Raw genomic sequence first — 15,332 nt, 5'->3', positions numbered from 1 at the left:
ACATCATTATGACGTCTTTAAAAGACTATTTTTTCCAAGCTAATTTTTGTCGTATCGACGACGTCATTATGACGTCTTTAAAAGACTAATTTTTTCAATGTAATGTCGTCGTATTGACGACGTGATAACGACGTCATTATGACGTCTTTAAAAGACTATTTTTTCCAAGCTAATTTTTGTCGTATCGACGACGTCATTATGACGTCTTTAAAAGACTATTTTGTTTCCAATGTAATGTTGTCGTATTGACGACGTGATAACGACGTCATCATGACGTCTTTAAAATACTATTTTTTCCAAGCTATTTGTTGTCGTATTGACGACGTCATTACGACGTCATTATGACTTCTTTTAAAGACTATTTATTCCAAGATAATTGTTGTCGTATCGACGACGTCATTACGACGTCTTTAAAAGACTATTTTTTCCAATATATTTTTTGTCGTATTGACAATGTCATTACGACGTCATTATGACCTCTTTTAAAGACTATTTTTCCAAGATATTTTATTGTCGTAAGGACGACTTATAACGACGTCATTGTGACGTCTCTAATAACTTTTTTTTCAAGATAATAATTGGGTTAAGACTACAACATCTAATATGAGCATAAGTCAAAGTAAATAGGGCAATTAGCAGAATTAAAAATAGGGAACCCCCCCCCCCCCCCTCAAATGTCATTAGTCATTAATAGTGGACCAATTTCACACCAAGGTCTGCAATATCGATCAAGACTATACATGCTCGCATCTAGTTTGCTATTTCAAACGGGAATGTGTACGTACGTGTGTGTACAGGTACATTCAGCACTCAAGGCAATGCGTAGGACTACAATGCATTGCATTGCACTATACGATGTGTATGTAATGTATTTGAATTCAGAGTGAAAAAGCCGTTGCAAGAAGTACCATACTCCTGAATACTCTCGTTTTCTCCTGCAAATTTACAGTATGGGTAAGTCCTAGAATTACCTTATTTATTTACGAAAAGTACATAAATCTATAGTTACTGTTTTTTATTCTGAAAAGTTGATATGTAAGTTAGACTCTATGTTACTGTAATGCATGATCTTATGTCACTTGTCAGTGATAGTGAGCTCGGACTTTCAACATTTGCTGACTAGATTCGAAATGTATGATCCCATATATGTATTTTTATGTAGGGTCTTGATTGATGGGATGCATGGCATGGGGCATCATTTAAAGCAAAAAAGTTTACTCATTTGCCTACACATGGGCTGCATGGCTTTAAAGGGAAATCTAACTCGAATATACAACTGCTCTAAAACTGAAAGAAAGCAGAAAAATAAGAGAAGCAAACTGATGAAAGTTTTGGCACTAGGTCTACTGCTAAGTCACACCTAAGATGGATAATACATCATGCAGTCACGCATGACACAGTGTGAGAGTGTCTACTTTATTCCAAGCAATACTGTAGATCTACTACTAGTTCAGAATCATATCCAGACTTTTTGACCAGTGACCCATGGCGTGGCCGGTGAGAGTCCTAAAATTTAATCTAAAACATAGGTCTAGATCGGCCTACCCCAAATCAAGCAAATATTCATGAAATGTTCAAATAATGCCGGTCATGATTTAAAAGTTGTTATGTTTCTAACCTGTTTCTGGTCAATTTTTCTTATTTTGGGGGGAGTATTTTTCGGGAAAAACGTTGATTGTAGTATACACTTTCTGACAGGTTGCACGGCAAACCGCTGCACAATACAAGTGCATACAGATGGAGGGTTGCGGGGGCACGTAAGTCTGCGTGAAGTGATCTACCTCCTCATTGTACGGTAGATAACTTCACACAGGCGTGCATCCGCCCGCAACCACCATCGGTATGCACTTGTAATGTGCAGCGGTTTACAGTGAAACCTGTGAGAAAGTGTACTATAGTACCGGCCCAGGCCCAGATGTTTGAAAATTGAACATTGCGTGTCGATACGTAGAGGAATAAAGCAGTGACTTGTGTCACAAACATGTAACCTTAAACAATTTGTTTCTACAGTCTTTAGACAGCAAATTTAGCTTATAGGCTACCGTATACAGAAATCTTATCTGGAAATAATCGGTTAGACCTGTAAATGGTAAACAAAATTCTTTCCCCACAGGCTGTTCAAAGAAGCTTGTAGTATTTGTGTTGCACATGCATACATTGTCAACCTTTCACTTTGTTTTAACTTTATTCATTTTCTCATTAATTTGTAGGCATCTTTTTTTAACATCTTTCGTCAAAGAAGTGGATTCAAAGCACATTGTGGCCTCAGTATATTGATGTGAAACCATGCAGAAAATGCTACTTTCTCTCAACCTTGTGGATGTTCCCTACTTCCCTAAGGATCAGCAGCCTCTTGAAACAGGTGAAGCCATTATCGGTAAATGTGTACATGTACTTGTATTATTTCTGTACATTTATTTGTCATATTGTGCATGATCACTGAGACACTGACGAATTAGACACTACATAATGGTTCATTTCATTTGAAAGGCTTATTTCAGTTATTTGTCCTAAGTTTCAAATATATTTATAATTCAATTAATTTTAGATCACTAAAACCTGCAGGTATGTTGCAATAACCGACAATATCATGTGAGTTTCAAACAGTGTTTTTTTTTACCCTTCAGCATAGGTCAAGGAGCTTTCATTCTACCCTCATCAGCAAACTACAGGAATGCCAGTTTTCAGGCAATAGCCTGAATTCAGGCCCTGAGGAGTTATTTTCATACCATAGTTTAGGTTTTTTTGTGTACAAGCTAGCTCATTCTAGGTGATTTTTCAGGTCCTCTGATCAATTCTAACTGGCATCCCTGAAACTAGAATTGTATTGATAATTAAACAAACAAAATCCTGAATCACGTTTTGCATTGCCCACAAATGTTTAAAACCCAAAGGTGTGTTGACTTTATGTTTGTGAGCAATAAGAAATTATTTCTGATAAATCTTACCAAGTAGTTCTTTTCTGACAGAATTAATTATTTACGTTCCAGTTTTAAAATATATGAAAGTTTTTCTTAAATTGTATTCCTTTCTTTTTGCTTTATTCATGCATTAGAATTCCTTGCGTCTATGTTCCTTGGATCTGAAAACAGTGCATAATGCAGGAGATTCCACCCAAAAGCTAACCCATAAGTCCAAGCTGAAGTGGAATATTTCGCAAAATTAGATCTACACTCACCCGATAGCTTTACTGCTAGAGAAAGGTTATTTTTTTCACTTCATTATACTTTATAGAGAGAGATTGGGGAGGGGGAGGGGGAGGGGTGAGGTGTAGCCACAAACCTGAATGGATAAGCTGTAGAACTAAAATTTCCAGTCGTGTTACTTGCAATTTTAATGAATTACAGGATTTACGAACTGACATAATAACGATTTGGGTAAAAGTCTAAAAGATTCCAGTATTTTGAGTATATTTGTAATTACTATTCATGAAGTTGACCTGTTTCATAATGTCTCATGCTCACCCCCCTCCCCCCACCCCATCCACTTCATATCAGTTCTTAAAACATGTTGCAAATTATATATACATTGTAAGTTGGTAATAGAGAAAAATTGAGTGAGGTAAATGCAATACAAATCGAATCCATTATTAAGCAATTAAGACTTGTTCAGGTACGGCACGTGAACCTCCAACAAATTTCAAAAATGATGCAGTTTGGTTTTATGTGTAAAGTGAATGGCAACAAAGGACCTACCGGTGCGTGTCTTTGTATGTTTTGGACTGCGCAAATTCAGTGAGCTCTTTTTAATAATATACACTATGTAAAGCGTATTGAACTCTATGTCAGCATTTAAAAAACTCTGCGATTTTGACTGTTTTGCAGCATCATATCTGAGCGAGCCTTAACGGGACTTGATAAAATTGTTCAGATGAGAGACAATTGTGCTAAGGTATTGACTTCAATGCTATATGTACACTTAAAGATAATCTGAAAGTTTGAGTGAAAAAAGACCATTATTGATGATAAAAATTGGGAACAACTGATCTGATCGATTCATTAATTCTTCCAACTATATTATTATAATTTAATTACATTTTAGGTGAATCTAAATCATCACAAAGAAAAGAATTGGCTCTTATACCTTAGATTTTTAAAGGCCTGTTTTATATCTTATTTTCATGGAGAAACGGTTGGGGGAAAATTCAAAAATTTATTGGGAGAATGAAGTGTTAAAGAGTGACACACAGTGGCGCCTTCAAAGAAAACCATAAATATCTTTGTGGTTTGAGAATTTTTTGGTAGTTAAAAGTATAAAATTCTTGGATTGTATCTGTGATTTTGAGAGCACTATATGGCTTACCTTTATTGAATTCGCTGTTAAAATTTAAGTTAAATTAATATTTTGTGAAACTCCCCCCAGGAGTTTCAAACGTGCCAAATGAATGTTGTGACATTAGCAATAGAATGTATCTCTTTGTACTAAACTTGTTCAGCATGTTTGCTATTTTATCTTAAACTTGGAAATATCTTCTGAATAATTATTGCACAGTCACCTTGGAATTGCCCAACAAAGCCACTCGTACTGGCGGGAATGTTATCTGATAGAAATTGTATTTTTATACTTGAACTTCAGCTTCTGTATTTGCAACAATTTTTTTTGGGATGATATTTATAAAATATGAATGTTGCCACTAATGCCTTTTCTTGTATTTAAGTCATGTGCCAGTAAGAAGCAGGTTTCTAGCACAGAAAATAGGTACAGTTGAGCTGATATCTGCACAGTTTTCCAATATGCTGTATCGCCAAATGTGAACATCGTGGTTTCAACGGGCAAGCAACCATCATCAGAAAACTCTGCAGGTATCAGTGAAGTGATGTGTTTATCATTTGTGCCATTTTTCTCTTGTGTGTGATTTAGATTGCATAGTTTTATACTTTATACTGAATTCTTGCCATAAACTTAGATATTCCCCTTGTCTGTAACAAGTATTGATCTTTCATGCTCAGGAATTGTTTCCAACAACCTTTTGTTTTATGTTATAGTCTTTATCTGCATTAAAGTATTGGGGTTGTGAGGAGCAGTGTTGTAGCATGGAGAAGAAATAGAGCTGCACTGATGAATGCCCAGCTTTCCACTATGCTGTTTTGCTGAATATGAGGAACTTCCTCAGTCTGATGTTTTCTTGTCTACTAAACAACTGCTGGTATCAGTGTAGCTTTACCTAGTCTCTATACTGCTAACCTGCTTCTCGCAACCGCAAGACTTATAAGTTAAGCCAATATATATCATAGTTTCTTGTTACTGAATTAAATTTGAAATGAAATAGCACAATTTATAACGAAACAAATATCTTCGTGATGGCCTGTTAACTTTCTTAAAATCAATTATGAGACTGAGACTGACAGAAATACACTAGGTATTTATACAGCATGTTTTGGAAGAAGTTTCAGGATGGTGATGGAAAGATTTTGTATTTATAGAAGACAAGTTAGATAGAAGAAGGTATAAACATAAGTATTCTATATTTTTATTATCCATTTTCATACCATATAAATGAACATTAAATTTTTGAAAATTACTTTCTGTCTGGCATGTGTATATATTATGTGATGCAATATCTGTTGCTCTATTTTTACTGTGTGAATGTTCAGAATGTATTCATGAAGTGACTTTTACACTTTCTTCCTTCATCAGGTGGTCATATAGATGTCATTTAGAGGACAAAAAGACGTAAAGATCATGTAAGGATAAAAGGTACATCGAAATGACCAGTAAGATGTAAATATCACGTCAAAATGTGATGTCCATACAACGTATACACGACGTCTGTAGGACGTCTTTCTTGGGTAAAAGTTGACGTCTTAAAGACGTCTTTCTTGGACCAATAAGACCAGAAAAAATATGACGTCCATACGACGTCTTCCATGGTACACGTTGACGTCTTAAAGATGTCTTTCTTTGACTAATAAGACGTTAAAATCACGACAAAATATGACGTCCATACGATGTCTTTCTGTAGTACAAGGTGACGTCTTAAAGACGTCTTTCTTTGACCAAAAGATGTAAATATGACGTCCATACGACGTCTTTCTATGGCACAAGTTGACGTCTTAAAGACGTCTTTCTTTAACTTATAAGACGTAAAAATCACGTCAAAATATGACGTCCTCATGACGACGTGCGCGGGTGCAAAATCATGTCTTTTTGACGTCGTGTTATGTCGTCTTAAAGACGTCTTTCTTTAACTAAAAGACGTAAATATGACGTTCATATGACGTCTTCCTATGGTACAAGTTGACGTCTTAAAGACGTCTTTCTTTGACTAGTAAGACGTAAATATGACGTCCATACGACGTCTTCCTAAGGTACAAGTTGACGTCTTCAAGACGTCTTTCTTTGACTAATAAGACGTCAAAATTACGTCAAAATATGACGTCCTCATGACGACGTGCGCGGGTGCAAAATCATGTCTTTTTGACGTCGTGTTATGTCGTCTTAAAGACGTAGTACAAGACGTAAATATGACGTGATATTTACCAGTCTCTGCTATCAGGGGAACCACGGGTAGGTTTGGTAACCACTTGAGACATCAAAGTGTGCTGCGTGATTGTTGAGGTATCAACGTCATTGAAGTTACCCATGATGATAAAAGCAGATCGATCAGACATCGATTTCACTGTATCCACCGTAGCAATGATGTGATCCAACAATTGCTCCTGGTATTGAGATCGAGGAGGCGAGTACACCACACACACAAAGATGTCATTAAGGAGGCGAACAGTACTAGATGATCAAAGTTTCACCCACAAAACTTCAAGACACTCAGGGACAAGATCAGAAAACACTTCCGTAGCATTAATGTCATCTCTCACAAACAAAGCAATTCCACCGCCCAATCGATGTTGACGATCGTGATGAAATTGACAAAAGTTCGGTAGCTGACAAGAAGAAGCAGGATTATCGACTGAAAACCAGGTTTCAGTAACAGCAATGAGTTGATAGTTGCAGTGAGATGATTTAATGACTACCTGTAGATCACTGAATTTAATTGTTAAGCGATCTTGCATTAAACAGAAGTACCGACGGTAAGGTTGGTTTTAGATGCAGTTGCTTTGTATTGATAAGATTCGAAGTGTTTATTCCACGAGGTCCAGAAGTTCGTGTCTTTCTAGAGAGTGGCTGAACTACATCAATGGGTCTACGAATGTGAGATCCTGCTCGACGACCGCGGGGTCGGGGTTTCGACCGCGAGATCCCAAGCGAATCAATGTTTACACATACATCAGAGGGCAAACGAACTTTGCTAGTATCTGAGCGATTACGTAATTCATAGAGTTCGAGTCTGGAGTAACTCATAATGTGACGATCCTCAGTCATGATAATGAATGACACACAACACACACAAAGCAAAACCACTTTGCATAACAAAGCTAGGGTTCGAGTTCCCGCGTCAAACCGGGTAGATATAAATCTACGTGTAAAGTTACTATGCCTATAACTCGACGTACCTTCAGGTTCAGATTCCATTTCATTCCTTTCGACAAACGGATAGCAGAATTATATTTTCACACTAAAAGAATCCTGTGGGTCCTCCAACTTATAAGAAAGACATTGATAACCAGTTTGAATCACAAATAGAGCAAATCTTGAAGAAAAATGAAATTAATAGAAGAGAAACAGAGACACGAATGTTGGTCGCAGCTATGACAGCGCCCGGTTAGTGATACACACTATGATACACACTATTTTGGTCCCAATTTCATAACATGATTTCGTTCAGTGGTGGACCCGGGAGGGCAAAGGGAGCCTCTCCGCCTTCTCTGCGCCCGTCCCCTCCCCCCGAAAAATTGGAATAGGGAGAAAAGGGCATATTACTCTTTTGTTTGCTTGTAAGAAAAATTTAAGAGCATACTTACACTGAAATTCACTGTAAATCATATTGAGATAACATATTGAATGATCTCGCAAACAAGTCCTTTAAATCGGGAGAACAAAACGAGACTAAATTCAACACGTTTCATACCATTATTCTTTTTGGCACCAAAACTGTACATGAGCTTTGATACATCTCGCTCGATGTTTCTTAATTCGTTCCAGATTTATTTTTTATTTTCCCGTTGATTTTAATACTTTATCCATTCCATTTCTTACATATTTCATTTTTTCTAACTTTGTCAAAACAATGTTATCATTGCGCATCAAATTAAGTCAAAGTTAATTCAACTTCGGCACTAGGCTTGTTTTGTATAATCCCTTTGTGTATGTGTATTTTTTAACAGCGTAGGACTATGACTACACATTTTCATCACCATGAGAATCATTCAATCTAATTTGTTATCTCTTTGTTTCATATTTTTCATTTTGCCCATGCACTTATTGTTCCAGCTTTAATCACTTGAATTTTATGAATGTCAACACTACAAAATTGAAGCCATTTTAGCAATGGTATTTATAATGTACATATATAAAGGTGTGTGCATATTTTTTTTTTGTGTGTGTGTATATATATATATATATATATATAGTGCACTTTCGTCAATCTCCGCACTGATTTAAAATTCTATCGCCGCACCAAATGCAGAATACCTTCCGTGATCGGTACCATAAACTTTAAATATTATTTAATATGCAGCCCAAAAGATTTTCTTTAAGCAGGGCTCCCACTTAGCCGAGTTGGAGCCTCGAGTTGTGGCGAGCTGGCGCGAGCTTATGGCAAGCCGTTTTATCATCAAAACATTTTTTTTTATATCAAGAATTACCATTGCTTTACAACGTAAAATTATTTCTTGATATCAAGAAATATGTTTTAATGATTAAACGGCTTAATTGCCATAAGCTCGCCACAACTCGAGGCTCGAACTCGGCTAAGTGGGAGCCCTGCTTTAGAACACTCTTACTGTAGAACTAATTTCAAGCCACCAACATTAAATCAGTTGAGCAGATTATGTTCATTAAACATAAAATTAGGTAACTCAATATCGCATTCATTTACAGAAGTAACCTACAGATGCGATGAAGACTGGTGGAAATTCGGAGGCAGGTGTTACCGAATCCTGGGTAATGTCAATATGCCAAAAACACCGAATGCCATAAACGTATGTACCAATGCGAAGGCTCAACTTTTCGTCCCTTCTTCGCAAGAGGAGTACGACGCTGTGACAGCATACATCAACAACCTTGGCTTTGTCAGCGCGCCTGATAATCCGATTGCTGCACCTATCGGCGAATTGTGGGTAGGGTGTGAGGCGGGAACACCCACCTGTATAGATGGAACAGTGTTTGACAGCACTGATGGTACGTACAGAAAATAAGGTATAGGGTAGAAATATTTATGATTCTGGAATTATCACTTTACATCCATGTCATACATAAAACAATTTCTGAAACACCCCTCCCCTTCCATTAGAAAAAAAAACTTTTTGCGGAGACAGTTAAGAGTCACTCGCCGCGTGCAACTCCGTCTAAAAGGTTTTGGTTCTTGGTGATGGCAATCGATTGGATTCATCTCCACCAAGAGTATCAATTACAGTATAACACGTATGAATTGAGAAAACCTCATTAATCATCTTGTTATCTTAATAATCGTAACGTGATCAAGATGATGTTAGGAGCTATACATGTATAGTGGAGTAGGTACATTTGTGAAGTTTCTAATGTTAATGATTTATTTTGTGAAGGTACCTTTAGTGACGGTTACCAATGCGCCAAGTAACATTATCTGCTGTGGTCCCGTTGAACTCTGAGAAAAATCAGTGAGGGAAGAGGGCCCGGTGGGGGGGGGGGGGTTCGCCACCCGACCATCTCAACATCGTGAAAAGGGCCACTCCAGAAATAATTTGCTTTTAATAGATGCAGAAAAACAAGAGAAACAGAGCAAAACAAAATTGAGTAAAATCGGATAACTAATTACAAAGTTATGATTTTTATTTTAAGTATGGAAAATGATAGAAATGAAAAAATCACTACACAAATTGCTAATTTGGTTATCAGTTTGTGACGTCATTGCCTTACTATTTATCAATTGCTTTATATATTTTTATCCCATTAATTTCCCTTTATATCCCCATATGGAAACGTTTGCTTGTATTTGTCTCATAAAAGAATATGAGCACGAACTGACTCCCACACGGTGTTGAGTGCTCAGGGGTCACAGGCCAATGGCTTCATCGGGCAGGTAGTTCCATTATGTGAATGGGTAAATTAACTATTACAAAATGAGGGGACTCATTACAATGTACAATAGGGACACACATTGTTTTTATTGTGCAGAACATACTCTTTTATTGACTTACTTATTGCATGAAACTATATAACCAAAATGCATTTTGTATTCTACGATTGGAGTACAAAGAATAATAACAGGTGAATGAAATGCATAAACACCACAAACACCTGGGGAGGAAGCATTCATAAATTTGAAGACATATATATGATAAACGACTCCGATGAAACTATAAAACCAAAATGAAATTTGCGTTCTGGCAATTGGAGTACAAAGAATGATAGCAGGTGAATGAAATGCTTCAACAGCAACACAAACACCTGGGAAGCTAGGAAGCATCCATAAATTTGAATAATTTAGTTGATAAACGACTCCGCATGTGGACGTTTGTTGGAGCAGAAAGCAGTGGATTCTTAAGTGACTCTCACACTCTGCCGTGTAGGCCTACCGTGTGCCACCGTGCGCGAAAATGTCTGCGGACGGTGGAGAACGGCGAGGGCACACGGTGGTTCGTTATCAAAGCGGGCAACACGTTAGGCGTTGGCGCTTATTTACACCCGGTGGGACCCGGCGAAAGTTTTGGGCATGTTCAAGGACGGTATGAATACGTTATGAAAACGGTCACACTGTATGAACACGTTCACAACACGCTCATAACCCGTTACAGGACGGTGATGAACGGGCAAAAAAAAAATCCACCGTCTGCAACGGGTTGTAAGCGGGTTATGAACGTGTCATGAACGTCAGCAGTCCGGGGACTCGCTCACAGGACGCTCCGACCTGTGAGGGGACGCTAAGTGACTGGTGGGTCGCTGCTACAAACCCGGTGCACACGTTCGAGACCCGGTATGGGCCCGGTATGGAAACGGCCAAAATTTTCAACAAAAGTCAATCTGGGCGGTGAAGACGGTAGAAACACGTTCAACACCTGGTATGCGCCCGGTGAGAACGGTCAGAAGATGGCAACGGAACGGTGAAAAGATTAATTTTATGAATTTTTTTTTGCGGCCGGGGACAAGTTCGCTCAAAACCCAACGTTCTGGACTCTGTTTTTTTGTAATAGCCCGGCAGGTGGACGGTAGGCCTACACGGCAGAGTGTGAGAGCTCCATTAACAACACGAACCCATTTAACATAATGTCGGAACGTAAATTAAATTTGGCGCGGTTGGAAAATGCATCTTTCTACCCTGCAACTTTAATGGTACGATCCAGTAAATTAAAACAATAAAATGGCTCTTATTTTAAAATTACTCATCAAATGAAACCAAAAACTTCAGTGATATCAGAAAAAATATGTTATATCTTACTAATAATTAAAAAAAGATGTATAAACATTGTGAAAGTGTCGCATTTTACGATAAAAGACACCGATTTAGCAAAGATCACGTCATTAGTGCGCTTGCATCAGGGAATTCAAGGTCAAAAGGTCAATTCAGACGCTGATGAGTTGTTGGTAGAGCATTTTTGTTTCCTTTATTCCGACAAAATTATACAATCAATCAAAATAAGTTTGATACCAGAAGAAAGCTAACGATTAGTATTTTCATTAACCGCTTGCCCCAAAGTCTCTTGACCACAGTGAAACGAGTGAGAGCTTGCGAGATCGGCCAAAGTGTGATCGAAACTCGCTATTTCCTCTTCTCCAACGCAAAAAGAGACGACATTGTGCTGGATAAATGTATTTTTTCCGACAAAAGTACAGACAATTTGCATATGGTCTTTTTATATTATACTTTATGAAATGTTACCCGAGTGACTTCCGGGCGCCCCAATGCTGGAAAGAAACGCACATTTTAGAAAACTTCACTTTTTCATGGAAAAATGCTTATTTGTTCTATGCACGCAAGTCAGATTGAGCGGATGATACAACGTTTCCATATGAAAAACCTGATTTTCCAATGCATTTGCCCAGGTTATATGATTTTTATCATAATATGTGCATGACATTTCACAAAATATTTGATGAATTTTGAAGAAGTGATACTATTTACTGAATATTGTACATTCATAATCATTGATTTTTATATAAATAGTAAATCAAAATTCACATTTTTTATGATGTAACAGAAAGAAAATTCTAAATATCAGTGCATCCACACAAAAACATATTACTATCAATATAACGTGGATGCTGGTGTAAGGAAATCAGATTTTAAGGGGGAAAATTGGAAATTGATATTATCAATATGAAGAAAACAATTAGTGGATAGTGAGGCAATGACATCCCAGACTCTAAGTGAGTTGTCAATTTGTCTTGTGATTTTTAAAGTTTTTCATGTCATTAAAACTTCATAACTTTCTCATTAGTAATCCGATTTTGCTCAAACTTGTTTTGATTATTTTGTATGATTTTCCTGCTTCTATTGAAACTAAGTAATTTTTTGGAGTGGACATGCCGTGTAAAGAAATTTGAGGACCGATCATGCAATTGTATGACGACGTATTTTGATAGGCAGACATTACATAAGAAATTAAATACATCGTCTCAACTGAGAGTGTGACGTACAACATGTTTTATGTTCTATAAGTTTTAATGTTTCATTGCCGGTATCTCACCTTCCACAACTTTTATATTATCTATAGAGTAATCAGAAATAACTCCTCGACAAATATGCCATTAATGAAATCTTTTTCCACAACAAAACTGATCTCTCGATGTAATATTATCTCTTCCATGTGGATGTCGTGTTTTCGAATGCTGTACTCTGATAGGATGGTGGGGAAGTGGATATCAACACTATCCTGATGAAAATTGTGTGTATTATTCTAAATATGAAGCCGGACTTCGAGCGACGGAATGCGCGACATGGAAAGCTCAAGTACTCTGTGAAGGTAATGTGAACTTTAAAGATAGGGTGCAGATAACTTTCCATTCACATTGAACCCCAAAGTTTCAAGCAGTCAAACATTTCAGTGTTGAAGGGGCTGTAAAATACTTATTTTATTTATCCTTTATTTACTTCGTATATACACAAAAACAGGGCAGTCCATTCAGAAAAGAATTGTTCTTCCATGAATCTCTGTTATGTAAAACAGAAATAAACAAAAGTAATTTTACACATTAACGACAACGCCAACATTACCACAAACTTAATCATTACGGAATATTCATGATATTGTGTTATGACATTCTCACCAGCCATTTTGTTCCCAGTCCCATTTGATGTATTCTCATAAAAAAAAGTTTGTGGCCAGTTGGTGCTTCATTTTAGAAGGAAGAAAAGCCGGACTGAAAAAAGGGTCAACAATTTAAATGAATATTGTACGCATTGCCCTGCTGATAGTATGAATATTTGTGGAACTGTATCATTTTCATTTAGTTGAGCTACATATTGAATATATCTAAATATTCTATTTTTATATAAAAATTATTGGGATTTTCTTGAAAGTTTAACAGAGGCATGCATTAATATCATAGTATGTATTAAAAACTTACTTAGGGTAGGTGTAGGTAATTGGAGACCGTAGGGAATTGGAGACCTCCAAGCTTGAACCCATCACTGTCTGTCCGTGTTGGCTCCAATATTGCTATAGCGCCATTTGTGGCCTTTAACAACACTACTGCATATATCCAATTCATGTCGAAGTATGCCGAGGACAGTCAATGACCCGATGCTGGTTGGTTAATTGAAGTTTATTTATTCCACATTTTACACACAAAAAACAGTTTAAATTCATTGTTTTATTTTATACAGGCGTATAAGAGTAGACTTCACACAAGAAAAAATATTTAAAAAAATTAAAGATATCAAATCAAGTACAATGTACGGAAAATAAGTACGAAATTTCGAAATATATAGATAAGACAGACATGGTAAAAAAAAACAATGTAAAATGTGGGGAGCCTAAATAAAAAGCATAGCTTGTATGTGCATTGGCTCCCAAACTGTGTAACAGAATATAGTAGGTCTGAATTTAAAAGGTATTATAGGAGGCGAAAATGGAGTAGTATAGTATGAGATTCTAGAGACGTACAAGGAGAGTGAATTTGAGAAGAAAAGAAAAAAAGAATAAAGAGTAAAGAAAATATTATAATAATGAGAAGTAGGAGAAGGTGAATAAGGGAAGAAGGAAGAAGAAGAGGAAGACGAAAAAAAGTGGAAGAAGAAGAGGCAGAAGAAGAAGAAGAAGAGAAAGCAAAGTGATGAAATCAATTGCGTTGTAAAATAACATGTACAGAAATATTTTGGGCGACATTGTTTTAAAATCGTTTCAAAAATTATAGTAAGTTCATTGGGTGCATGAATCTCTTTCAAAAAGTGTTTGAACTAACTATAACAATCCCATTTTTATTCAAATTGTATTTGAAATGTCTTGATTTGTAACAGTTTTATTACCTACACAAGCAGGTAATAAGAGACCTTTGGTGATGACGTCATTAATCATTGTTATCTTATTAATCAGTTACATCATGACCACAATTTTGTTACCAAAAAAAGAAAAGAAGTTACTGAAGAGAATACAAAAATTTCTGACTGTGTAACATCTTATATGTTTATGCAAATGTGCTTAAGGGTCTCCAATTCCCCACACCTACCCTATGCATGGTAGACAAGACATTAACTTCAAGCGCGTGGGGGGGGGGGTTGTTGTTTATTTTTTATTTTTTTGTAAATAGTTTTCTCTTATCAGAATGCTTACTCAATTGTGAATGATATACTTATTATGTATATAGCTCCTGCCGCCATTACACGATCCAGCACATACACCGCGTCATCGCTCTCTAACCGCTGTCTCCGAGGGTTCACACAGAATACGGTCCACAGGAAGTCCAAGACCCACTGTGCTGCTGAGTGCTTGAAGGAGGACTTCTGCGTTTCATTCAATTTCAAAGATGGCGTCTGTGATCTCAACTACAGTACCCAAGACCATGAGCACTACAGTGCCTTCCAAGAGGAAGAAGGGTGTTCCTATTATGAACCGTAGATTTCCTTGATAACCATTAAGAGATTGTAAGAGTTACTGGTAGTGAATTAGTCAAACAGTTTAAGTATAAAGAGAAATTTGAGCTCCGGTAAAGGTTTAAATAGAATTGTGCCTTAAAGGAGGAGGACCTCAACCTCGTTCCAGCATTTAAGACATAAAATACTGCACAGCTATCCGTTACGAGTTCGCTCAAATAGACTTTTCCTGGTGATTCTTCAAAAAATATCATACGTTCAGGTT

The 15,332-nt window shown here is 36.9% G+C and overlaps 1 long non-coding RNA gene across 2 annotated transcripts; it reads left to right on the top strand.

Moving 5' to 3' along the window:
* Positions 1-675: 675 nt before the first annotated feature.
* On the top strand, positions 676-3,120 carry LOC115924099. 2 transcript variants are annotated; one of them, XR_004064181.1, is made up of 3 exons: positions 676-954; positions 2,211-2,377; positions 3,056-3,120. It is a non-coding gene; the product is annotated as an uncharacterized LOC115924099 (long non-coding RNA). The 2 variants fall into 2 exon arrangements; XR_004064182.1 differs by having other exon boundaries at positions 678-954; positions 2,211-2,362.
* Positions 3,121-15,332: the final 12,212 nt, after the last annotated feature.

This window comes from Strongylocentrotus purpuratus, unplaced genomic scaffold, assembly GCF_000002235.5.
Source record: "Strongylocentrotus purpuratus isolate Spur 01 unplaced genomic scaffold, Spur_5.0 spur5_scaffold_15, whole genome shotgun sequence".
Lineage (NCBI taxonomy): Eukaryota > Metazoa > Echinodermata > Echinoidea > Camarodonta > Strongylocentrotidae > Strongylocentrotus > Strongylocentrotus purpuratus.
Note: the sequence above shows the minus strand (reverse complement) of the source record. Positions and strands in the feature narration are given on the sequence as shown.